At 37.7% G+C, this 26,044-nt stretch overlaps 1 long non-coding RNA gene across 1 annotated transcript; it reads right to left on the reverse strand.

Annotated features, from left to right (window-relative positions):
* Positions 1 to 4,187: 4,187 nt before the first annotated feature.
* Positions 4,188 to 11,686, reverse strand: LOC111740777. The gene is made up of 4 exons (XR_002780739.1): positions 11,535 to 11,686; positions 11,119 to 11,201; positions 5,980 to 6,071; positions 4,188 to 4,315 (listed from the first exon to the last, which is right to left on the reverse strand). It is a non-coding gene; the product is annotated as an uncharacterized LOC111740777 (long non-coding RNA).
* Positions 11,687 to 26,044: the final 14,358 nt, after the last annotated feature.

A 26,044-nucleotide genomic window follows, 5' to 3' on the forward strand; every position in this document is an offset into this window, starting at 1 on the left:
CCAGGAGATTCAAGGTCTTCCAAGATCTTGGCCTGGTTGCCTCCTCTGATCTTTAGTTCTCCCCACCCTTCCTCTACTCCTACACTTCTCTCTTTTGCTCCTCTCACTTCTGTTAAGTGAATTTTCTCTCTGCCTCTTACTTTCTTCTAAGCTGTGTAAGACACAGGCAACAACTTCCTGTTTCCACTGGCTAACCAGCATCTTCCTTTTATTCAAAACTTTCCTTGAGTGCCATTTCCTGCCGGAAGTCCACACAGATTGTATGAACAGGAGACAATCTCCTCCTCAAAGTAACATTTAAGAAAAACAACCTCTCCTACCCCATAGTGCTGACAACAAATTCACCAAATAAGGAAAAGAAAAGGAGGAAATGGAAAATTTTTTAAACAGCCGTATTCCAAGACAGCCATAAAAGTGAATGGTGTGTGTGACTGGAATGTTCTCAGTCTCCACCCTCAACCTCTCCTCCCAGCTGCAGCTCAAACTGCTTGACTACTTCCTATGATCAAGCCCGACCACTGACAGGAGATGTTTAAGTGGCCCTAAGCCAGTGGTTCTTGTTCCTTCCTAGCCCTTGTTGCAGGGGTTGGGGAGGCGAGCCTTTCTTCTTATTAGGGAAATAGCCTGAACTTTGCTATGGGGCAGGCCAACAGATGTGTATAGTAGTGGGGCATTACTTTTGATCTTTTGTAGTTTCTATTAAACTGGAACTGAGGGGCAAAAAAAAAAAAACCTCGCAAGGCTTGTTTGTGCTACCTGACTAGGATTTGGGAGTCTATTGAGCCATAGCCGAAAGTGCTAACAGAGTCATAAAACATGTTTCCTTTTTTTAAGTAGGCCAAGCATGCTCCACCTCTTGCTCACCCCTCTTTCTAAAATGCTCTTGCTCTGATATCCACTTGGCTCAGTCCTTCGCTTTCTTCAAGACTTTAATCAAAAGTCATCATCTCGGTGATACCCTCGCTGGAAAGAAAATCCAACATTTTAAACCTGATTGAGCTTTCCCTATCCCTACTCCACTCCCTCTCCTTTATTCTTACCTTTAGTATTCATCACCTTTCAATATATTGTCCACTTCACTTATTTTCCTTGCTTATTATCTCTCCTCTTAGGATGTAAGATTAATGAGGACAGGAAATTTTTTTCTGTTTTGTTCACTGATGTATGTTCAGTGTCTAGAACTGTGCCTGGCAAATAGGGCACACACAACATATATTTGTTGAATGGATGGGTGGATAGATGGATGAATGAATAAACAAAGAAACATACAAATTAGAAAGCAGAAAAATAAATACCTTAATAATTTTAATATACGAAGGTAAAAGATGAGTACTAGAAAAGGAGAAGGAATAAAAACGCCAGGAAGGGCAACCCACTACTCATTGAAAGATAACTGGATAAACAAAATGTGATACAAACATGCAGTGGAATATTATTCAGCCTTTAAAAGGAAGGATATCCTGTCATATACTCCAACATGGGTGAACCTTGAGGATATTACACTAAGTGAAATAAGCCTGCCATAAAAGACAAATACTATATGATTCCACTTATAAGAAGTGTCTAAAGTAGTCAAATTCATAGAAACAGAAAGTAGAATGGTGGCTGCCAGGGGATGGGGAGAAGGGAATGGGGAATTGTTTAATGGCTATAGAGTTTCAATTTTGGAAGATGAAAAAGTTCTAGAGATTTGTTTCACAACAATATAAATATACTTAACACTAATGAACTGTACACTTAAAAATGGTTAAGATGATTTTTCAAATACCAAGAACGCTCAGAAGAGAACAAAATATCTATACAGGAGGGGCACTGTGACTAAGCATTGAAGAATGAGTACTCTTTTGATATTCTAGGAGAGTGAGGGTACTCATAGCCAATTCATATGCAAAGCAGTTTGTGGGAACAGGGGCCCCTCGGGCATGTTCAGGGAAGTGAAATATGGCTGGGATAGTGAACAAGGGCAGCTTTCTGGAGACAAGTGTGGAAATGGAGAGGTAAGCAGAGAGTGGGCCCTCATTGTTGTTTTGGGCTACTGTTAGTATATCCACAGCTACTAGCAGGATGGCTGGCATAAGTTAGGTGCTCAATAAATATTTGTTCAATAAATAATCTTGACACAGTAGTACAGTGCTTTGTAAGTAATGGGGAACCAATAAATATTTAATTTTTGATATCACAGTTTAACTTACAAAGGCTAAGATAAAATAGTTGAAAGTTGTTTTAGTTATATTAGTATTATTATGTCAACATTAGAAATAATACCTTTCTAAATAGTTTATTAAATTTTAAAACTATGGCATTATTATTTTCAGAAGACTCACAGCAATAAGGTTTGTTATATTAAAGTTAGTTTTTAAAGAAAAGTCTATGGTATCCAAAATTGGGGTTCCACAAGGCCATTGTATATATTTTTTTCTATTATCTTCAAAATTTAGGATGTACTATTTCATTACAAAAAGCATTTTGGTTTTTCAATGGATCTGTGTTTTCTCAATAAACTATATTTCTACTGTTCCTTGAAGAATAAAATTTTTAAGTAATTAAGAAAATATTTTTAAAAATCTGTTCTAAATTTCTGATGTAACTGCTCACATTTTTCTGTTTGTAAAATTATAGAGGACATAGTGTTTCCATGAACATTATAATATCATTACTGTTATCTGAGCCGCTATTCTCTGAACATGCCATGGTTTTGTACATCTCTGAACCCTTTTACATGCTGCTGCCTTTATCTAGAATGTCCTCCCCAAACTTGTTTACTTGCCTGTAAACATGGGGATAATAATAGCATCATCTCCCTCATATGATTGTTATGAAGATTACATGACTTGTAAGCATTTATTAGGTAGAGAGAGAACTCTGGAGAGTGTTTAGCACATGATGAGCATTAGTAAGTGTCAGCTGTTATGATTTTGTTTTTCACGGCCTAGTTCAAATGCCACCTTGTTATGAAGAGTGATTTCCTGTCATCTCCCATAATTCTTTTGAACATTTCTTCATCAGAGCTCTATCCTTTGGTATTATTATTTTCATTATACATTTATATACCTTCCTGAACTATATGCTACATGAAGGCAAGGAATCTGCTTTATGCTTCTTTAGACTCAAAGCATCTAGCATGATGCTAGGCACACATGGGCAATGTGCTGAGTGATTGCTGGATGAATTGAAGACTTCAGGAGGAATGATGAAAACAATAATGACTTTCTGAAACAAATACCAGTAGTGTTTAAACTGACATTTTCCCAATTTGACAAGAAAATTCTGGACTAATTGTTTTAACTTACTGATTATTTCTTTTCTCTATCTTCATGCAAATCTGAGGTTATATTAAGAGAAGGCAAGGTAAAATCTCTCCTACTGCCTGCATTGTCTGTTTCTCTGAGATTTCAATAACCATAATTATCAAAGTAGAAATAGCTCTACCAAGTAAATACTTGACCTTCATACCTCTTCTGTTTGTTATATTAGGGTCTTCTGATTGAAAAACTTTCGAGTGCCCTTGTTGATCTTTTCCCAAGTGTAAATCTTAAACATTTTTATCTTAATCAATATAGAATCAAGAGCCTCAGCCCTACTGTCATAGAACTAGATTATGGTGCTACCTAGTGGTCAAGTTTTGGCACATACTTTATTGAAACTGGCTCATGCTCTAGGTTTTAATTTATCTTTCATATTAGCAAATGTAAAATGTCATTTAACTACATACCTTGCTCTCTTTTTTTCTAGTATTTTTGGCAACTATTTCATTTATCCTCTATTCATGTAGTTCAGATCTCTTCAGTAGAACTGAAAAATTAAAGATATGCTACAAGGCCTACCATCAAGAAGCCAAAGATACCCTTTTCTCCCACAGGAAAACCAGAATCTTTACAGTCAGAATGCAGCGCATTAACTTCTTTGGGCCGTGCTATGAGAGGATAGGCTAACATGTGCCCCATCCACACATGTCTGGCAGGCTGCCTATAGCAAGTGCACCCCTCCTCTGCACACATTTTCCTAAACCATCATTCTCTTTTCCCTCTTTTAAAACCAAACAATTTCCTCAAAAATATGGTTTCAGGCATAAAATAGGAAATAGTACTAAACAAACGGAAATGTTTTGCTTTAAATACTGAAGCCATTTGTTTACATTATGAAATAGTTTGCATTCAAAGCCCATAATTGAAAAGAAACATGAATCATCAATCACAAGGGGCCTTTATAGATAAGAAATAAATGCCGGCATAAACAATTGTATTAAATGTGAACAAGTCTTCTTGGTAGCTTTTGCTGAGTCATTTTTCAGGAAGTGGGTTGTCCAGGGAGATTTCTACGGGAGGAACAATTGACAATATTTTCATATTAATAACCTCCACTTACTTTATTGTTCTCAAAACTTTTGTTAATGAGTATTTTCCTGTTCGGTTAAAAAAAAACATTAATCAAAAGACAAAGCCTAATCTGATTTATTTTTACGTGTTTTTGGTTATTTTCTTCTATAAGTGATATTAAATATATTTAAGTTGTAAAATGTCCTCATTACTGAGCATAATATTATAAAATATTTTGTTCTGAAAATTTTTTTAAACGTCTGTACTATAGCATATGTTGGATACAATCCTTAGAGTGATTCCAAATTATTTTGTATTCATTTCCCAACAAGGCAGCAGCAATGTTTCTACTTGATGGTTTGGAGCCTTTTCTATCCAACTCCTGAGATTTTTCTCAGTCAGCCCTCTGATAAGGGACAATCAGTGTGGGCTCCTGGAGACCAACTAAAAGATTAAGCTATTCACACAAGGGGCCTTCAGAAAACTCTCTAGCAGGATCATAGAAGACAGGCAGGGTCAGTGTGTTCCCTGGAGACTCCCTAGCATACACACTTTTGGCCTTTGTCCATAAGCACCAAGCCTCTCTCTTAGCCTTAAGAAGGGGCTGAAGTCACCTGTCTATGGAATTGGAGAGGTCAACTGTCAAATAAGATCATTGTGTGATTATGATTCCCACTAGTATAAATAATTATCATGCTTGTTCTGATTTAACACAAATATATCTCCCACCACCTACCCCACCCCACAACTTGTGCCAACCAGAGCCCTGGTGAGAAAGCCTCAGTTTACATGCACAATGTAAATTTCCTTCTGTGCTGGGTGATAAACAAAGTGGGCCCAGTTATATAGCCAAGTACCAGAATCAAAGTAGGCTTCTGTGTAGTGTAGCAGTTGTATGCATTGACTCTGGAGTTAGACTGCCTAAGTTCAAATCCTACCTCTGCTACTTATTAGCTATCTGACCTTGGGTACTTTTCTGTGCCTGGAGTTTCCTTATTTACATAATAGATAAGGACCTATCCCGTAAATTTGTTGGGGAGATGAAACTAATTAATGCAAATAAGGTCTTCAAAAACAATGCCAGGACATAAAAAGCATTGTAGAAGCCTTAGGAAAGGTACTATGAACCATTGAGGATAAGTTTTTTAGTTTTTTAAATCAAAGGCATTATAATTTTATGGTGAGTAGTATTGTTCTTCTATTCCTTTTCAAATGGACACATGTAGATGTGTCTCTGATGCTCAGTGGTTAGAGTTTTGAAAATGTCAGTGACCCATAAAAATGTAGAGACTACAATCCTCATATACTTATTATAAAGTTATTTCCTATAAACAGACCTTTATGTTTTGTTAGTTTACTCATTAATCATTAAAAAGAAAACTATATATTTAAAAACTTAGAATTACCAAGCCCTTGAAAAGTCCACAGGTCAGTGGAGAAATTTCTCCTTTATTCCAAGTGGCCTGAGAGTGGGTGGGGTCTGGGAGTGAGGCACCTGCAGTCCACACCCAGGATGGCACACACACCTGCTGGGAGAACCCACCTTCGGACCTCAGAGTCAGGCTTTGAACGCAGATCAGTCTAACTCTAGAGCTCATAACCAATATGTGACACCATCTTCCTGGCTCATTGGCGCTTCACAACCCAGGACCATCCTTTTTACCTGAATCCTAGAATCTTCCGTTTCTCTAGGTTCCTGGATTTTATTTTTGGAGGTGAAGAGAAGAATCAACATCAGAAAAAGAACCGCAAATCCTAGAAAAGGACCACAAAAAAAGGATCTGATTAAATGCACCTTTAGTGGGTTCTTTTTTTCTCCCCTGCTTTAACATTCCCCAACGATCATTAAAAGAAGGACTATACTGTGGAGAAAGGGGAAAGCTGCCATTTTCTTGTGGTTTCATCATATCTCCCTGGCTTCTTCTCAGCCTCCTTCCCAGGTTTCTTTTCCTCAGTCAGTCCTTTAAATGTAGTCGTTTTTGAGGAATCTGTCCTCAATTATCTTTTCTTCTTTCTCTAGACTCTTGTGAGTTCATCTTCTACTCACGTATTGACAAGTCCCAAATCTAAATCTTCAATTGCACTTTTCTCCTAAGCTCCAATCTTCATTTTTAACAACCTGCATACCATCTCCACCAGAATAATCTGTCCCACTAGCATCTAATATTCAACATGTTCGAAACTGAAGTCATTAACTTTCCTCCTAGTCCATTCAGGCTGCTATAGAAGGATTCTATAGACTGGGTAGCTTAAACAATAAACATTTATTTCTCGCAGTCCTGGAGGCTGGGAAGTCCAAGATGAAAGCAATGGCATATTCGGTGTCTGGCGAGAGCCTGCTTCCTGGTCCATTAATAGCCATCTTCTCACTGTGTCCTCACCTGGTGGAAGGGACAAAGAAGTTCTCTGGGGTCTCTTTTATAAGGACACTCATCTCACTCATGGGGGCTCTACCCTAAGGACATAATCACCACCCAAAGGTCGCACCTTCCAAATATCATCACATAGGGGAATAGGTTTCAACATATGAACTCTGAGGGGACACATTCAGTCTATAGCGCTCTCTTCCCAGTCTCCATACACCAAACACCCACCTACTAATAGTGCTGATATCCCCAACATAATCTGCTCCTACTCTCCAAAGCAATCTGTCCTATCTCTGCTCTATTAACTCTGAGCCTGGTCACTTCTGGGCCTTTGTAGATGCTATTCCTATTGTCTAGAATGCCTTTCCAGCATACATTTCTGGTGAATACATTTCTATGTATTTTTCAAGATCCAACACAGACAGCTCCCTCCTCAAAGCCACCCTAGGTCCTAAATTGTACTTCATGTAAGACATAATTTAGACAGGGGCATATATACTTTATTTTCAATACTAAGCTATAAATTATTTGAAGACTACCTCTGGGCCTAATTCATCTTCACAGTTCTCAGAGAACTTAGTATAAGACCTCATACATAGAAGTCCTCAACAAATGTTTGCTAAAATAATTAATCAATTAATTAATGTAGTAAAAAGGAACCAGTGTATTTTAGAGTGGTGAGTTATTTCTTCCTCCACTCATACTTTGTCTTCAAATTTCCCATTACCTAGAAAACTTTTCTGGATTGGTCACTACTCAAAAATTTTGATGTTGTTAAGCGTTTATCTCATATATTTGGTTTATAAGGCCTTACACAATCTGTACCCTTACAAGGACACCTATTGTAGAGTAAAAACTGAACAAATGACTAATGTGAATTCCTTCACTTCAAACACACTATGATAAAAAGAAAAATTTCCAACTATACCAGGTTTTACGGGGTTATGGTTCAATAGGTGATCTGTATGCTTCCTTTTTACTTCTAAACACATGTGTTCTTTTGTTTCTCAGGAAGTAATCATCATGTAGCCATGGAAATCAACAAGTGCAAAGGAAATGTTGCAGGAGGATAATGAAGCCAACTAACCCAACTCCACAAGAGTTGGTCACATCCTAAAATAATTAAAATACAACCATCCAAAAGCTCTTAGAGAAAGTGTTAATTGGCGCTTGGTATTTTGACAATAGCTGTATAGTATGCGAAAGCATTTCAAAAATTCAAAGGCATTTATAAAATGTAATATGTTATCAAGATGAATGAACAAATATTTATTGAGTGACTACTATGAACTAGGCCTTTTCACATATATTCTCTCATTTTATAATCTCAACAGTCTGATAGAATAGCTCTTTTTAGTATCTGTTCTACAAATTTAAAAAAAAAAATCAATCTGAGAGGTTAAATAACTTGCCCAGAGACTGCCAAGGAAAAGATAGCACTTAAAGGAATGTTCTTTCTATCAATCAGAATTCATCTTGGAGATGAATAATGTCCAGATCCCATGGGCTGAATCTCAAGAGGAACTATCATAGAATAAACCATCTCCCAATCAACTTTCCACACCTGTAAGATTCAACTCTTTATCTGCTTAACTAGGCCTGCAAATTCAAAGCCTGAGAGGTAGATTTGTGGTTTGGAGGTTTAAGACCTCTCAATAACAGGAAAGATCAAGACTATAAATTGTATTCTTTTAAGTCATCTGTAAGTCAAAATATCACATCACTAAAATTCTGACACAATGGACAATCATTATTTTCTTCTTCGTATAGATTTTGTAATGTCAAAATTGTTGTAAAGATCCAAAGTTTGTATTTTACAGAAGTTTGTCTTGTGATGGTTTCAGAGGAAAAAACTGAGAGTGGTAATAGTATTTTCATCTATATTTAGTGTCTTAAGGTAAAGGAGCTTATTTTAGGGAACACCTGCGGACTCAGTCTTATTACTTTATAAGCTATACTTTATATTTTATACAAATTATATTATTAACTTAAGTCCTATACAGCTTGGCATGTTTATCATGTTAACCACTCATTTTGACCAATCATATTGAATTATGATGGATAATTCAACACAAAAGAAGTTTCCTTAGAAGTGTCAGGACAAACTCGAATCCAAAACTTCAATCATGTCATTATTGATGATAGGAATGAATTGTCAGACAAAACTTTGAGGAAATTTGCTTTATCGTAAGCAACCAGTCACTGCCATTTGTTGAGAACCAGTTTTGTGCTTAGCACTATTCTAGGTTCTGTAAAAGATCCAGAAGCAATATGTGACAAGGTGAATTAATAAGAATTATGTTAAGCTTTAAGTCACAGAGAAGAGACTACAGTGGCCTTTGTTCTCTCATGTAAAAGAGTCCAGATATGGACTAGGATAGTCCAGGATAAGCGTGGCAACTCCACAAAGTCATCAGACACCCAGACTGCTTTTATATTTCTGCTTTCTGTCTTTAGCAAGTGGCTTCTATCCTCAAGGTCATCTCAGGATACAAAAACACTGCTGGAGCTCCAGCCACCAAGTCCTCAATCCAAGCAGCAGGAATAAGGATGGGGAAAGTCAAAAATGGTATGGACGAACTGTATGTTCCCATTACTTAGAAATTTTCCTTGAATTTCCACTCAGAAACATCTGTTGTTATCTCATTGGTCAGAACTTAGTCACATAGCCACACTTATCTGCACATGAGACTGGGGAGGACAGTCTTTTTTTGGTCACAATGTTATTTGTATGTAGTTAAGATTCCATTACTAAGGAGGAATGGAAAGAATGGGGACAGATATAGAGGAGGTGCCTATATTTGCAACCACTGAATGTAAAGAGGCAGAGGGACAGCAGAGCCCAGACGAAAGATCAAAGTCTTCAAAATGGAATAATTGGGTTTGAATCTCACCTGTATATCTGCTATATACCAGATGTAGCAGAAGTAGTGAGATCAGCTAGAAGGTAATGTGGACCAGGGTGGTAGTAATAGAGATGTTGAGAAGTGGTCAGATTTTGAATATATTTTGAAGGTAGAGCAAACAGGATTTATTAATGGATTAGAATGAGATGTGTTAAATAAAGAGAAGTCAAGGGTGGTGTGAAAATTTTTTTGTTTCAATAAATGGAAGGATGGAGTTGCAACTTACTGAGAAGGGTGTTGATATAGGAAACACCCAAATCTGTAGAGAATTTGTATAAGAGTTTATTTGGGCTAACCGACAACATATGTCAAGGAGCAAGGTCTCAAATGTTCCCAAGAATAACAGTTTTGCAGCTTCTTTTATGCGTTTGAAATTAAGGCGGGATTGTAAGAAAGATTAAATGAAGGTAGGTCAAGTAAGATAAGAACTGAAAATCCACCACTGCATTTGCTGTGGTTGCTATAAGAGTAGCTACAGTGGATAGTGGGGGTTAGAGGAGAAGAAATGAAAAGACAAAAATTGAAGACAGCAAGTAAATGCTTTTTTGAGAAATTTTGCTATGAAAAGAAGGACAGAAATGGGGGGAGGGTAAGCTAGAAGGAAAAGGAGGATCAAAAGAGTTTTTGTTCTTGTTTTAATGATGAGAGTTTGCTTATAGGGTACCAGGAAAAAGAGAGGGAAATTCATGATGTAGGAGAGAGAGGAGAATGGCTGTAGCGTTGTCCTCGACTAAGTAGGCAAGGAGGTGGAAGTGGAGATGCTGGCCTTTGTAAAGAGTGTGGAGAGCTCATCCAGAAGAACAAGGGGGAAGGCAGAGTCTATGAGCCCAGATGTTGGTAGGTAGGTAGATGTGGTTGTGGGAGCTTGTGGAAGTTTTCTTCTGATTGTTTCCACTTTCTCAGATATAGGAAGCAAGGTCATCATGACAGTGAGGGGTTGAAGGTTTGAGAAGCAAAGAAAAGGTATAAAAGAATCTCCTTCCAGTAGAGTGAATGAATGAATGGCTTAGGGAAATACAATATGATTGCTGGGCAGCTTGAAGGGTCCATAGAGATGAGTGATCGATCAGGACTGTAAAATGAGACTAGTTAGTTTAATTGTGTGTTTTTCTCCAGCTTCGTTTAACTGTATGAATGGAGTAGGGGAAAATCGAATTTAGCAAACGTTGCAGTACAGCCAAGTTAGTTCATCAAAGCAAGAGAGGGACAGGGAGTTGAGAGTACAGTCAATGAAGTTATTAAAATATTTGATCACAGATTTAAGCTGAGTAAGGAAGGAAGTGAGGACATGAAAGGAATGAGGGATAGTGAAAATGTGGTTGGATCAATGGATTTTAGGTCTCAATGGAGCTGAAGGATTGCTGGAGTTCAGAGTGTTGCATGTCCATTAACAAAAAAAGACTGAAATTCTCAAATCTAAACCTTCATGATGTCCAAAGACACTAGAACTTAGAGGCTTGCCAATGTGAGCTTCCCCATTCACTCATCCCAAAATAAATAAACCAACCTTCTTCTCTCTCAATTGCTGACCTGATACAGAGAGAGTGACCTCATAATGCCATGATTAAATCCTCTTCCTGGATTCCAGATTTTCACTCACTTCCAGCCATTTCCTGCAAACGACAAAGTAGAGATTCCAGTGGGCTCTCTGACATGGCAGGGTGCCAGGTCGACCAAAGACTCATTTCCATAGCCTGAAGAGAACTGAACATCAGCTCTCTGGCAGTCTATTTTGTTAATCAGTTTTCAAGCAAGACTTCATTTGTTTTGAAAGTGGTTCATTAAAGCTGTTCCACAAGCAGCAAGGGTGCTCTTTCTCAAGTCCCACTCTTGCCTCAGGTTTGGAATAGAGCCATAAATCAAAAGTTCTTTAAACAATAACGACACAGAACTCAACATCTTGGACATATACAAGAAAATAAAAAAATATAGCCCCCAAATCAAACCTCTCGAGAAAATCATTCCTTCTGGGTGGGATGCCAGGGCCCACTTTTTCCAGTCAGTAACTAACAAATGCACTCTCAAGCAACTTCATATGATTGACTAACATCATGAAAACATAGACTCGAAAGAGTATTTATACAAGTCATGCTGAAATTCCTTCTCTTTCTCTCTGTGCCACTGAAAACCCAAAGTTTCTTTTAATATCTAAATCGATGACTCAATAGTTAGGCATTTTCAACTTCCCTTATGCAAGTCTCTTGTCAGGATTTTAGAATTTTTAAACCTTTATCTTTATTGAGTAACACAGGCCTGGAAGAGAGAAAATTGTTAATTAATAATAGTTTTTGTTCTTTCGGTTTCTTTTTAAAAACACCCCAGCAACAAATATAGCACCAACTACCCAGGAGTTCTGAGTAAATGTGAGTTTATTGGACAATAACAGAAAAAACCAGCAAGTAATGCGTTTTACTTTCTTGAAATTTAAATACAAAAAATAGTCATTTTAAATGTTTAAAATAAGCATCAAATACTACTCTTTCCCTGTTTAGTCAAGTCCTACCATACTTAAAATGCTTGTCACCCTTCGCAAATCCCAGATGCTATAAAAGGTTGAACTTAGATCCTAAGGTAAAGATTTGCCATCAGAAAATGGAACCAAAATCAGAATGTCCCACTTCTGTGAGTTTAAGAAAAAGCCTTAATGGTTCTTTTTAGTGTGTGGTTTGGGGTTGAGTAGTATTTAAAGCACTAAACTGTCTCTCCAGTATTTGAGAGGATTAGGTTTAGAGTTCATTGTGTTGACTGTCTTTTGAAAGATTAGATAGTTTAGTTAGGCTCCTACTGACCATGTAAATGTCTCAGTGTTTATTGACTGTCTGCAGTCATTATCAAAGGCTCTGAACACAATCGACACCTTGTAAACAGAAATCCCATTATTTTTGTGGTACTGATAAGATTTACTGAGGATTTAATTTTTGTATTATTGACTGGCCAGTTAAAGATATTAATACAGTACCGGGGAACATGATAAATGAGTATGAATTCAGTCAACCAACTTGCACTTTTATTTTGTTTGGAAACTACAATCTCATTTCGCTTGTAGATTGTAGAAATAATATCTACACAGTGCTCTATTTAAAAATACTTCTTAAGTATATTTGAGTGTGTTATATGATTTTCTACTAATCCTTCAATGATCTACAAAGAGATTTATGTTTTTAAAAAGATGTCTTAAATCTTTCGGTATACAGAAAGAAAAATTCTATGGAGAGTACTAATTTAGCTTGAGAACATTTAAGCATTTATTTGGATGGTTTGGGCCTACATTTTAAAATGCTTTAATCAAAATAAAATTTGAAAAGGCATGCAATAGACATGTTGCATTTGACCACAGGTAAAAATCTGTGGGATCAACATTATTTTGATTTTGAAGTCGGTGCTCTCTGCTGGGGAGGTGCTATCAAGCTTCTCTCCCTGCCCTCCAGTAAGATGTGTGAAAGATGAAAGAGGGTAAGGAAAGTGTGCTTTACCTAGGGACCTATATGGCAGAACCTTAAGAGAAGATGACAGCATTCAGACTTTAATGAAAACAGGAAGGAGCCTTGCTTCAGGAGAAACAGGAAAGAGACTTGCATTGGGAGAAAGCTAATGTTCAAGCAGAAGGAACTAAGATTAGACAGTTTTGCCTAAGAGAAGTGGAAAGGGTGGCCCAATACCACCTTTGATTGCCTCGACATAAAATATAAATTGCTTAACGCAAAACATAAAACCTTCACAGTGAAGCCCCAACACATCTTAACAGCCTTAGCTCCCAGCCTTTGATCCCAGCCATCATGCCCCTGGCCTTTGCTTTTGCTGTATCCTGCTTCCTCACCTCTTGACTTGAAATGGCATCTGCTCCCTCACCTCTTCACTCCAAATTCCTGAATGCCAGTTCTTCTGTGATGCCTTTACAAACTCAGACAAGTATCTCATTTGCTCTGCTATATGCAGGGATTTCTTGTCATTTCTTTGTATGTCCAGCTTCTCCACATTGGTAAACTCTTAGAGGGCAGGACTCAATCTTATCGTTTCTTTCTTTCTTTTTTTTTTTTTTATAACCCAAGGGTCTAACATATAATATGTGCCTAATAAATGTGTAGGGAAGGGAAAAGGAAGGGAAGAAGGAAGACGTATATCTATGCCTTTGCTCACACACCCTCCCCATTCTCTTTTCCAATATGAAGCTTACGATTAGTTAAAAACCAACTGCTTTTTGAAGACTTCCTTTACCAATGATCTTCCACTTCTTTAAACCCATAGCACCTAAGTGAAAATTACACAATTAAACTTAACAAGCTTGTGTTGTCATCTTAGTTGTGTTTTTATATCCATGTGCTATTTCCCGAACCACAATCAAAGAGCTCTTTGTGTCACCCACAATGCCTAGAGATGCTCTGCTTAGGGTTGTTACCTACCAAGTGTTTGCTGATTAAGAAGGAGAAGGAGAAGTTCTGAAAGGTAGACCAGGAAAGTGATTTTGACAGGCTCAGTGAAGGAGGGCACATTCAGGACAGCCCAAGAAGCCATGACAGAGGTCAAGCAGTAAGAAGCAGCAGGCAGACTGCTCCCCAAATCCTCAAGCACCTCAAAAGGAGATAAAGTCAGTCCACCAGGTGTTTAACAAGGGGAGAAAACAGCCTATACTTAAGTTAATGAAAAGCTAGGGCATTGCAAGTAGGAGCAAATGTTCACAATTGCTGGAGACAAAACAGGCAAGATGGATAAAGTCAGAACAGGGAGAGGTTATTGAGCACCAATTATATGCTAAGCATTTGACATACACTCTTTTTTGAAAAACATCTTTATTGAGATATAATTCACATACCATGTAATTCACCCATTTAAAGTGTTCAATTCAATGTTCGGGTTTTTTGTTTGTTTTTTGTTGTTGTTGTTGTTGTTTTTAGTGTATCCACAGAGTCGTGCAACCAATAACACAATCAGTTTTAGAATATTCTCATCACCCCAAAAAGACACACTGTATTTATTAGCAGTCACTTCCTATTTCCTTCACACCATCACCCTCCCACCCTACCTGCAGCCTCAGGCAACAACCAATCAAATTTCTGTGTCTACAGATTTGCCTATTCTGGATATTGCATACACATGGATTCATACAACATGTGGTCTTTCATGACTGACTTCTTTCACTTAGAATAATGATTTCACGGGTAATCTATGTTATAGAATGTATCAGAACTTCATCGTCTTTTAATTGCTAAATAGTAATATTTTCAATTAGCAGTTGGGAATCCGAGCATGTGAAGGGCCAACAATAGTTATATTCGGATTTTCAACTGCACAGGTGTTGGTTCTCCTAACCCCCATTCGAAGGTCAACTGTATTGCAGCGTGTAGATATACGACATTTTATTCATCTATTCATCAGTTGATGAACATTTTGGTTGATTCTAGACATACATTCTTTCATTGATTCTTCCCTGTACTCCTGGGAGGTAGGTGTTAGTGCCCTTATTTCACAGATGAGTAAATTGAGCCTCAGAAGTTAACTAACCCGCCCCTTTGTGTAAATAATGGCACTGAGTTTGAACCCAAGTCTGCTTGAGTCCAAAGCCTCTATGTTTAATCGCCATCTGTTATTGGCAAAAATCATCAATGGAGGGATGTAGATCATGCCAAATTCCAAGAACTCATAGAGATCATTCATGTTGCCCATCTTTCAAGGAATTTAGCTGTAAATTTTAAAGTGTGATAGTTGTGTGACATAGCAGAAGGAACTTGAGCTTTAGAGCTAGATGATCTTGAATTTGAATCCCATATAACAAACTTTGTGATTTGGGGCAGATTGTTTAACTTCTCTGAGCCTCAGATTCTTCATCTATAAAAATGTAAATAAGGCCTATCTTACAGGGTTGTTGTGAGTATTAAATGAGCTGATAAATATACAGTCCTAATGTATAGTAGGTAATAAGAATATGGTAGCTGTTATTATTGTCATTACTGTTTGCACTGGTGCCAAAAGCATGTAAAATACCCTCCTCCCCAACACACACATAGACACTTCCCCCATTGGGAGGAATCTAAAGAGGTCATTTTGGGATATTTAGTAGTGGAAATCCAGGCAGGAGTCTCCAGTGGTAAGCAGACAGAGATAACAGGCAGGAGCTCAGGTGATAGGTCAAGGCTAGAGAATAGATCTGGGAGTTATCAGCATGACAGTGAAGGTTGAAGCTGTGACAACTATTCAGGTAGAACCAGGCATAAAATAAAGAAATTAGTCCCGTGTCTGACCCCTGGAATGTCCACAATTAAAGTCAGGAGAAGAAATAAGAAGCAATAAAGGATATAGAAATAACTATTTGGAGAGGCTGTGGTTATACTAGGATAGTATCTAATTTTGAAAGCCAAAGGAGAAAATATATTTAAGAAAGGATAAAAGGTAGTAGAGAAAGTTGAGTAGGTTATGTTGTCGAAAGGTTTATAGTAATGAGAACTGAGAGTTGGCCATTATATTGGCAATCAGGAAGTCAATAGGGAACTTAACTGCTGAGCATCCATCCATCCACCTATTCATTTGTTCATTCAGCATTCATCAAACACCTACAGTGAACCAGGCACTGTGATATGCCTGAGAAACACATGGGTAAAACACAATCTCTTGCTACACTGAGCATGACATAAGGAAAACATAAGGAAAGTGCAATGTTCTGAGACCCCTTTTGTCTAAGAGTTGGGCCCAGGAAGAAAAACAGGGGCTTCATGGGACAATTGTGATGGAAAGAGAGAATTAGCAAATCAGGAAGAAACTGAAGGGCATGTCAAAAGCAGGCTGAATAAGGAAGGGGCTTTTTAAATTTTAAAGCGGAGATTAAAAGGAGAAAAGAAGGCAGAAGCCTTTGGTTTAATTTATTTGACACTAATGTCACCTGGAGGCTTCTTTTCTTACTGGTTTACAATTGAGATGTTGCTACATTGAGTCGATCAATTTTTGAAACTTGGGTGAATTTCAAGTATATACATCAACCATTTCTCTCCAAGGATCTTCAAGGATCCAGAATTATTTTCCTCTCAGTACTTTGAGCAAAATGGATCCTTGAAGGAAATGTATTATGTTTATCCTTTAGCTCCTGTACCTTTAGACCCACTACAGAAACTACAGATTCCTCCCCTTCTCTCAGCCCCCAGCCTCTAGTCAAGGTACCCCTAGTCAGAGAAGCAAGTTAGAAAATGGGGGCCAGGATATCATGGCCTCACATCTATGGCCATACTTCCACATTAAAGCAAATAAATAAAGAGATGTAAATAAAAATTAATTCAGAAGTTACAGGTAGAAAACAACAACAAAAAAATAGGCATAATAGAAATGAAAATACTAAAGTTAAATAATAAAACCATAACACCAAAAATCAAATGAAAACTGTGACTCCTTTAATATTAAAGGGTAAAACGAGTTTTAAAAAAAGTTTTTTAAAAAGTTTGGAAAAAAGTTTTTAAAATTTTTAAAAATAAACAAACAAAAAAAATGAAACAAACTAAACCCACAAAAATCAAAAAGATTAAATAATGACAAGTTAAAGTAACAAAAGAACTTTCAAAACTGAAGAAGAAAAGTAATCAATAATTTCAAGATAAAAAGAAAGATGACAGAAGTAGATTTTTAAAAATTCTATCAAAAGATTAAAGGAATGAAAGAGGAAATAATAAAATGACAAGTTATAGAAATAAAAATAGAAAATAATGAGTATAAATAAAATAGCAAAGAAGAAACCAAGTTAAAAAAACAAAAACTTAGACGTAAAAAAATTATATCAAAGCTAAAATGGGTAAAATCAGTGAAAATTAGGCAAAGAGAAATATAAATCAAAATGAAAAACTACACTGTACATAAAAATACAAATATTTTTCAAACTGAGGTGTTCAAAATAAATCTCTAATAAGGATTAAATACATATCTACAGGGAGAAAAATGATCCTAACGCGATCCTCTGGGTTGAACGAAGCCACACCAACCCTTGTTCCTGGTGGAGGGTAAGGGCAGAGCCAAGAGAGTAAGAGCAGAGCAGGGTTTTTGTCCTCTATCTTGATGGGAACACAATGCTATGCCCTGGGTGCCAAGGTAGCTGGGAGAGGTCTGGCCCCTAGGCACTCTCTAGGAAAGCACCACTGTTTCATTGTTGCTCCACACTATAAAATCTCATAGGACGACTGACAGCCAATTGAAGGGCCTATGGGCAGTCACATGGTTTTTCTTCTCTCAGATATAAAAAGAGGTTATCAGTTAGGTTAGGGTTAGCTGCAAACAATAGAGACCTGGAATAACAAAGGCTTGAACAAGCTAGAATTGTGTTTATTTCTCAGGTAACAGTCTAGAGGTAAGCTCAAACTGACAGTAAGTCTGCTCCGTGAAGTCCTCAAGGTCTTGGCAAACTTCCAGCTTTCTGCTCTCATTTTTAGAACCCTACACTTAGGCCTTGTCCTCATGGCCCACGACTGAGCTGCAAGAGAAAGGAAATAAGAAAGGGCAAAGGGCATATATCAGTTAGCTCTTAAAGAAGGTTCCCAGAACTGCCTTAGAGTGCTTCCACTCACACCTCATTGGCCAAAATTAAGTAACACTTAGCTGCAAGGGATATTGGAAAATGTAGTTTTAACTCTGGTGGCCATGTGCATAGCTGCAAATTCGGTTATGATGAAAAGTGAGAATGGATACTACAGGTCAGTGAACAGTCTCTGTCCCAGTAAGATGTAACATTAGTATACTCTTCTCCCTTCCTCTCCTGAAGGATGCACATTTATATCAGGTGTGGGTCAATTTTAAGTCTTTAATTATCCTGATCTTGCTAGAAGAAAGAAGACTTCAATAAAACTACATGAAAGAAAACCTAACGTCAATATGAATGTTTCCACACATGGCGAGAGGGGTTATGATTTGATCACAAGATGCCAACATCTCATTCTGGTCTGATGTATCAAGAATCTGAAAACTGAAGTTATTATCCAGTTGCATAGACCCAGGGTTGCCTTTTTATACAAGGGAAGGTATTGGCTTTCTGATTTGGTTTCTGCCTCTTGTTTAGTTCCTTGGACATCCTTCCCTGAATAAGTTGCCCACCTGGATAAGCAGCCTTTCTCCCCATTTCCCCCATTTTCCCCTTTGGAATAGGCCTCTTGGATCCAAAGAAATATACAGTGGAATTTAGAGGAATGTACAGGTTTCCCATTATGCTTCCAGCACTATACTAGTCCCTAAGAAGAATCACAAAAGGCCTTTGGGCTCTGTGATGAGAAGATGCATTTGTGGGGCCTCAGTTTACCTCTGGATAATAAAAGGGTTGAATTGGATTTGGTGGTTCTAAAATCACGCTCTGTATAAATATCACACTAAGTAGCTGCATAAAAAAGGCAGATTCCAGATAGGTGAATAAATTGTAATGTAACAGGATAAAAATTTCAGTGATATGATTTCAGATTCCACATTGTAATTACCCTTTAAGAAACTGTTACTTGTCTAGTTTTGGCGAAATACATATACACATATAAAAAATTCACAATTATCTGAGAATGCTATTAAAATGCCCTTCTTTTTTCCAGGTACATTCCTGTACAAGGCCAGACTTGAACCAAAACAACATATCACAACAAAGTCAATGAAGAAGCAGAAAAGAGAATTCAACTGTCCTTAATTAAAGCCAGACATTAAAGAGATTTGCAAAAATATAAAATACCACTCTTCTCACTAAATTATTTGTTGTTTTGGAAAATATAATTATTTTTCCCGAGATATATATGTTAACATGTCATAGTTTTATTAGTCATTTTTAGTAGATTAGTAAATAAATAAATTTTATAAACAAAAATAAATTCAGAATCCAAGCCTTCCACCACCATCACAAAAGTTTCTGGTTCAATAAAGATGAGATTGGGCCTGGGAGTGTTTAGGGTTGATCATTCCTCCAGGTGATTCTGATGCAGGTGGTGGGTCCTCAGACAACACTTTGGATGGGAGCTCTCTATAGTCCCTCCCACCCCCAACTGTAAATAGAAAAGAAGGGAAGAGAAATGCATTATTATAGCGTCAGTGGAAAGACTTCCAAATGGTATTTTGGTTTCCTCCGAGTAGCTTTCAAGGCCAGTCATGTGACCTCACCAAAGACACATTTTTTGAGTTAATGCCTCAAAGTGTCACGGCTTCCTCACCTGTCCTTAAACCTGCCCTTCTGGCTAGTGCATTTAGCTATGTTTGAACTCAATGTTTCCTTTGGTAAAGCTTCCCCCCATTATAGTCATTTCTCAAAGGATTTATAACCTTCAAAATAAAGGTCCCTGAAACAGGACTAGAAGGATGATCCCCACCATAGACTCATTAAGAGCACTTCAAGTACATTAATGTCCCTGGTCCCTGGATTTATTGCAACACGGTAAAGCCTTTTTTAAGAAAGCATACTCTTAGTTCCATTTATCCAGCAACCTTTTCCAGAAAGAGATTAGAAGTAAAATGATTTGAGATAGAATCAAAGAATTCCAGCCTTTTTTAATTAGTGTGTTAAACACAGGAACACCTAATACAAATATTTGACTCTGTAGTCCGGCATTGGCTCTGAGGTCACCAGGGGAAATTTATAGGGAACTCTAAAGGCCCTCACAATTATCATCTTGGGTTATTGCTCTTCATTGCCAATAGCGCTGCATTTGGACATAAATAAAATTGCTGAATTAGGACCCTGTTCTGGTTAAAATGTTTAATCTTCACTTTAAATGAGTTGTGGTCATTGAGGCCTTTTTGTTTCATGGAGAAGGGTACCTTTGCACAAGGTAAGCTCTTTTTACACAGCCTAATGACTCACGAATTTAAAATCCTTTTTGGGTAGATGCCAGGCTTGTCTGGTCAACACGGGGGATGGGAAAGAAGCAGAAATCTATTTCAAAAAATATTTTAGGTTAATATTATTCTTCAATGCATAATTTATTATTAAATATATTATGTAAATGATTTTATTCAGTATTTCAGTGGGGAAGAAGTTGCTAATCACATATTTAAGCAGTATACGCTTTGCATGGAAATCTGCCTCAAAATGAGATTTAATATTTCATCACAGGATGCTTTACACCATGGGCTCTCGGACTGTCTGTCTCTGATGTGCCAGATTTGTTCCTTGCCTAAAATGAAAGGCAGCTGTGCTGTAGAGAGAAAAGGAAAGGAACCTTCCACAGCCAGAACAGGACATAGAAACAAAGAGGAAAAGAGAGTAAAAAACCCTATGGACAGAATGTGGGGTGGAAGAGTGTATGTTTCATTTCAGAATACCTTTAAATGGACTTTTACCTTTCTATTAAAATTTTACTTAGGGCTATCTTAAAGGACTGTGTTGGACAGAACCTTGAAATGGCTCCCTTTTACAACATACTCCTTCCATATCATCCCAAAGATTACTGCCCTCGAAGACAGCACCGGAAAGTCTTTATTTCATTTTCACATCTCCAGGGCCTAAACCAGTGCCTGGCACGTTTCAGATTCACTAAATGTTTGTTGAATGAGTAGAAAGATAGATGGAGAGAATAGAAAATCATCAATTTAACACATCTTTTAAAGTACATATCTCCTTATGAAGGTTAAAGGACTGTTGGTTATTTTCATCAATGTGTATGGATTAAATTAATTTAATTCCTTGAGAGGAATTACAGTGATGAAGAATTTTGGATCATGGGGCACTAGCAGCAAAAAGAAGAGAAAGCAGGCCTGGGTGAGGACATCAGTGAACATCCAGAAGCACTATGAGGGCTTTGAACATCTGGAGGATGGGTCAGGGTGTGAAGAATTCCTGTGAATTTTCTAAATTGAAATCACACCATTGTTCTGGCTGAAGGCTTTACCTCTGCTGGGCTTTAAGAAAATAATTTTCTTTCTATTCATCCTCCACTCCAGTTTCAAGCCCCCGAAATACCAAGGTATCCTCCAACAAAGAAACATTTGCAATGATTTATTTTTGAGCATCTCAGGGGGAATGGTGTAGCTTTACGAGAGGACTTGGGGAAGTCAGAGAGGCATCAGCACTAGCCCTCAGCCATATAATTTGAACATTTTTGTTTAATTTCCCAGCTTCTCACAGACTTGCCGTTCTCCTCTCTGAAAATGATGATATTTTTGCCATCAAAAAGAGGCCACTGCATTCATTGTTGTTCTAATAATAACAACAGTAAATTAGAAAGAGACTGTTCATTGACGGGGAAATGGTTAAATGAATTACAGACTACCATGCAACAGTTTAAAAGAATAAGACTGATTAATCTACCAACTGAAGAGTTTTCAAATGAGAAAAGCAAATTAGGAAAAAATATATATACTATTTCACCAATTTTTAAAAAGCGCACGTCAAAAATATATTTCTGAATGTATGTATATATGTAAAATCATACAAATAGATCTAGAAGTACCATGCTGCTGACAGTGGCCATTCCTGGAGAGGGACTTAGGACCAATCAGAGGCAAATGAATCTAAGCGACTTTTGCTTTATCCGTATCAATGTTGGGGACAAAAGAAAAAAAATCAAATTATGGCCTTTTCTCTGGAAAAACAAAAGGGGAGATATTCACCATTCACTCATTCACATTCTCGTTGCCTCTCATACTCTTTGCCTACTAGGTGGTTATCTCTAAAGGCTAGAACCAGTATACTTGTACTTCACATTGCCTATGTCTGTTGTCCAAAACGATTGCTACTGCATGTGGCTATGGGGCACTTGAAATGTGGCTAGTCCAAACTGAAATAGGTTGTAAGTCTAACAGCAGAATTCAAGGACTCAAAACAGAAAAAGTAAAATAGCTCATTAATTTTTTTGTATATGGATTACATGTTGAAATTAGATTAAAATATATTATTTATTTTTTTCTTTTTAAAATATGACTACTAGAAGATTTTATGTTATACGGCATATGTTACATTTCTCTTGGATAGTGCTTGTCTAGACGATGAAAATTGTAAATATGTCAATTACCTGAATAATCCTACTAAATTATACATTAAGCAATTTTTTTTTCTACGTAAGAAAATTTAGATGCATACTTCAACAACTTTGGGTCCATTTTGCTAGTTTACATTCAAAAAGTGCACTAAATAGGTATCTGCAGGACTTCATCCTGAGCTTCAGTATCTCCATCTGTAATATTACCCACCTGTTGGATTATAGCGAGGATTAAAAGGGATCACCTATTTAAGGTCCTTAGTCAGGAATTGTCTAAATGTGAAGTCGTCTTGGGCTGGAAGCCTAAGCCAAACTATCCTTTAACTCCTCCCAGCCATTCAATGGCCCTACTAAGTCCCGATAAATGTTAGTGCCCTCCTCCGCCTTCAATTCAGTACTAAAAACACACTTATTCAAGTATCTATTGCTCCACACAGATTTTGTTTTTATGACTTTTTTTCAAGTTAACTCCACTTAATACATTACCTATTTTTTTCCTTCTGGGTTGGTTCAAGCCTTTTCATTAAACTCTTCTAAAATTAACACCTCGTTCTCCAAGCAACCTCCCCCAGGAGCCCTCCTATCTTTGCCCTCCTATTGTGTTCATGGCAAATACAGACTTCCTAGAAAACCATTTTATCCAGCCTTAGTGATTTGGACACAGCTGTTTATCTGAATCGAACGATTTCTTTATATGTTCTAATTTCACTTTCAAGTTCTACTTTCTTGGTTAGTTACTTGGTTCTCAAAGAACAAATTCATTTTTCCAGAAAAAAGGTAAAAATAATTTTAGCATATATTTCAGCATTGAAGCATTTCTCCCAGTCCTTTATTATAAAAGTGGTTGAACTTAAACTATACATTTAAGATCTGTTCAATTTCCTGCAGGCAAATTAAGCTTCAATTGTTTTTATAAGTAATTGAGGCAGACATTTTTTTTCCTCTAAAGAAAACAAAAGTTTCCCTCTAGCCCTCAGTTGATACTCCTAACAGAGACCTTAATAGACAAAAAGAATAACAATAGCTAACATTTACTGAGTCCTTATAAGCCAAACACTGTTCCATGCACTTGACATTTAATATTTTTAACAGTGATTCCCCAGCCTGCTCAAGAGAAAATTGCTGGGTAAAAGTAATAGTTCATTATTTTGTATTCTATTTGTTGTGTACCCAGGTAAACCACTGGTCCCAGGTTTCACAATCCCTGGTTTTGAATATTCACACCCACAGTCACTAATCTTTCTTGTTAACACCTTGTAGTTTGGCCCCTGATTAATTCAATCAGTGATTAGCACTTCTACAATAAGTGTTAATCTCTCTTTTAAAATGTCTCAAAGCTCAGCCCTTTATTGAGGCTTTCTGCCCCAATCACAGTCTACAAGAGAGGATTTCCCTATTGCGAGCAATATCTACAAGGCATTTCCCATGCACAATATCAGCTCGGGAAAGACCTGCTTCAAAGTCCTGTTGTACAATTAAAGTATGGAATTATAGGCTCAGGTTTGCACCCAGCACACGCAATAGACTCCACGTGTATACAGCTATTAATTGTATTAAAAGCAGGGAACAGATCTTTCAATATCAAAAGTGAATAAACCTCCAGAGGGCACCCTCTGCAGCTGGGTCTGGGAGGAGTGGATTTCAGGCCTTACAGCATTGCTAGGCACTGCTTTCTGGTTCCCTGCCATGGTTCCCCTCCACCCAGATGCTAAGTGCTCAGGCATGAGATATAGGGCCTTCTTATAAGCAGCTTCAAGTGCCTTAGCTGGCAGATGTGAAGGCCTCCAGCTCCCCTAGAACAGTTTTGTCCCTGACATTGAGTTTACGTGAACTAACAAATAATTTTGGGGATGCACCCTACAATTGTCCTTTCTATTGTACAAGAGAGGGTGTTGGTCTGCCTTAAAGGCATTGGCTCACATTCTCGAAGTAGCCCTGAGAAGGTACCCCATGGGAAGAAAGACAAACATAACAAGCTATCCTTTCCTTTTTCCTTTAAAAGAGAACAGCTTTGATCTTGGTTTCATGGTAGGATGTCAGCTTTCATTGGAGCACTTAAAAAAGTTTTATAAAAAGGCAGACTCCTCCATGTTCTACACTACTTATAGACCCCTGGCGGGGTTCTCTCAACATAAAACAGTGTTCTCAGAAATCATTCCAACTAATTTGAATATTTTCCTTTATAGCACAACAGTAATGTCACAACCCAACCTTTAGAATGCATCATTAGTACGTTCTTTCCACTCATTATCTTTTTGACATAGTTATAGCAAATATCCTCATTCTATTTTACAAATGAGAAAGTGAAGGCCCACAGAGACCTCGTATCTGACTAAATCACATAGTCATGTTACTGAGTGGAGTTGAAATTTAAACTCAGGTCCCTTCAATTTGCATCGCCAAGAGCATAACAACCATGCTCTGCTGGGCTCTTTTTCAATCAGTGGGATCAGAAGTCGATGTGAACTAATCAAGAAGAGCATGGGCTAGAAAAAAAAAAGGGTAAGCATTACCGCTGCATTTGGATAAAGTGAGTTTGTATTTGTAAGTGACTAAGCCAAGGGGCTGGGGGAGCTCCAAAGCAATGGTGGTAGCAGCCAGTTATGCAAAGACCCATGGAATTGGGGTAGAGAGAGAAGTAAGAATTCCAAAGGAGGAGTCAAGGGCCAGCACGAGTAAGGGTCTGCTTTCATTATGCTTTATCCTCTCACTCTCCTATGCCAGATGGGCCTGGACCAATAAATGGCTCTTGGGATATAAAGTAAGATCTCTGGGGGAGAATGGTGTATTAAAACACAGATTCCTTATTCCACCTATTCCTATGAACCAAAAGCCCTGAAGTGAGGCCAGGGAATGCGCATTTAAATAAGCTTCCTAGGGATTCTGACCACACTTGGAGAAGCAAGCAGGTCAAATTACAGGGGCAGATCCGCAGGTGTGTGTGGCTTCCTACAGCAAAGACAATGCCGCTTGCTCTTACATTGAATGAGAGCAGATGAGCAAGAGAAAGCTTTCCCAAGAGCTGAAACAGGAAAATACAGTTATTACAAGACATATGAAAGCGCAAAGAGCAAATGTCCCGACCTTTCTCAGAGAGGGCTACAGCACCGCAGAAATATAGGCATGCTGAGGTCACAAGGAGGACTTGACTACCTGGGCATCTACTACCAAACCTTGGCTGTGGACCAACCAAAAGGATCTTGCAGGAGTGGGGAAGGGAAGAGGACAAGAGAGAGCAATACCAAAGAAGAGACTTTTTATATACTTCATACCTCAGATTTCATTCTAACTACTACTCACACAGACACATAAAAACATTTTTTAAAAAGTTTTTTTTTTTTTAACAGGAGTTACAGAAGCCTTCAGTTTAGGAAAGAATAAGAAAAGTTAAAGAAAGGAAGCACATACGTTATCATTTTTTGAGACAGGCAAGCAATGACAAATCTCATCCTTAAACATTAAAGAAAGATGTTTATCAAAGGCAGTATGGGGACACAAGGCATTTATTTTGGAGAATTAACAGGAAAACAGGACTGGAGTCGATACCTTCC

The sequence above is a fragment of the Pteropus vampyrus genome, unplaced genomic scaffold (genome assembly GCF_000151845.1).
Source record: "Pteropus vampyrus isolate Shadow unplaced genomic scaffold, Pvam_2.0 Scaffold68, whole genome shotgun sequence".
Lineage (NCBI taxonomy): Eukaryota > Metazoa > Chordata > Mammalia > Chiroptera > Pteropodidae > Pteropus > Pteropus vampyrus.